Source organism: Cynoglossus semilaevis, chromosome 1, assembly GCF_000523025.1.
Source record: "Cynoglossus semilaevis isolate Cse_v1.0 chromosome 1, Cse_v1.0, whole genome shotgun sequence".
Classification (NCBI taxonomy): Eukaryota; Metazoa; Chordata; class Actinopteri; order Pleuronectiformes; family Cynoglossidae; genus Cynoglossus; species Cynoglossus semilaevis.
Window position 1 is genome coordinate 1,370,322 of NC_024307.1, and position 1,918 is coordinate 1,372,239.

The 1,918-nt window shown below is 47.5% G+C and overlaps 1 protein-coding gene across 1 annotated transcript in view; it reads right to left on the minus strand.

Annotated features, from left to right (window-relative positions):
* Positions 1–1,918, minus strand: part of daam2 (dishevelled associated activator of morphogenesis 2) — a 65,875-nt gene that overhangs the window by 30,501 nt on the left and 33,456 nt on the right. The window lies entirely within an intron of this gene.

Consider the following 1,918-nt stretch of genomic DNA (forward strand, 5'->3'; position numbering starts at 1 on the left):
ATTCACAGCTGGTCGGAAGAGAGAGACATCAACTGTGTCGTAATCAAAGTTCAGAAAGAAAGAAAAATGAGAGAAAAATGTTTGGTATTGTTGTAGAAATGAACTTCATAATAAAAACACATGGTTATTTATTTGTTTGTTTATAAATTTCTTTACTTTTATCTTCAGAATGTTGGTTAAGTATTTGGAAGATACAACGACAGTAGCTTAAAGTGGCTAAATCGACAGAAACAGCAACAACAACAACTGCAGCAACAACTGCAGCAACATCAACAACAACTGCAGCAACAACTGCAGCAACAACAACAACAACATCAACAACATCAACAACAACAACAACAACAGCAACAACAACAGCAACAACAACATCAACATCAACAACAACGACAACAACAACGACAACGACGACAACATGACAACGACAACAGCAACAACAACGACGACAACAACATGACAACGACAACAACACCAACAACAACAACAACACCAACAACAGCAACAACAACGACAACAACAACACGCTCCACAGCTAGCTGTTGTCAACCCGGTCGTTCCTTATTCCGGTCCTGATTGCGATCAGTGTACGACGACAGCTTGTGTTTTCACTCGGGACTCAACTTCACTGCCTCTCGGTGGCCATCCGGCCAAACTACAGTCTTCGACACGCCCTCGCAAACAGGTCTGGTCCAGTGTCGCGTTTACTCTGGCACTTCCACAGGCCAAAAGTAAAATACTGTCATTATCATCTGGGGGAAGCGAATCACTGGTTCACTGGTGACGACCGGTGTCTCCTGATTGGACGCCAACGTTCACCAAGTATAAAGTACAAATGTTTGGTGCGAATGAAGCGACTGTGGTAAAAACGACTTGAACGATTCCTGTAGCGTGTTCTACTGTAATACTCTAGGGTCAAGTACACGTTTCCATTACTGCAAAAAGACACTTTCACTGCACTGATTTGTGGAAGGACAGGAACTCCCCCACAGGGGACCGGCTCCTTTTCATCAACGCCCTCTTGTGGTGACCGGCGACCGTCGTAGGAAATATTCTTTCTACGAAGCCTTGAATCCTTGACTGCAGCCAGGATTCAAGGATATTTCTCTGTGGGTTTGGAATGCTGCCCCGTTTATGGCGGCACCTGTTGGAGGAGCAGATGAAATGACATCTTCCAGTCGCCCCACTGTCGTGTCTCCCTGGGTTCACCGGCCCACGTGTTGATCCTCCATCCTTCAAAATAAAGTTCCTGGAATGAGGGACCAAACAAACGGTTCCAGTTCACCAGACACTGTTCAAAACCTGAACAGTTCTGAACCCTAACACACAATCTCTATTTTAACTTTTCACTACTGGTGACACAGTGTAGCACGTGACCATCAACGGGCGGTCTGTGGGCCCACTCCGGCCCGCAGAACTATTCAATGCAGGACGTGACTGGATTTCAGAACATCCAGTGGTTCTACTAAAACAACAACAACTGTGACAACTGTGAAATCCCCCCCCCCCCCCCCCCCACCCTCCACCCCAGCAAACATCCCCCCCCCCCATATAACTGGTGAACCCTGGTGTAGCGGTTATCACACCTGCCTTACATGCCTGCCACACAGGAACCACGGGCCTAACGGCTCCTCCTGTGGCAGCCCATGTGGGTTGCAAACCTGTAGAAAACTGTCGACCTTTATGACCTTTTTTGTTGCTCATTTACGACCTTGACTCGTCACCGACCCAACTCTCCCTGTGCCTGTATTGTCTGTAGACATTGGCAGCCAACGTGGACCATTCACTCACTTCAGTTATGGACCTCAGACAGGTCCATCAACCATATGTTGGACATCACTGCACTGAGATGTTTCCACACAGTCTCCTGTTTCTCTGGAGTTCTCTGTTCCCAGGTGCTCAGAGCGGAACGCTGGGACCCTGG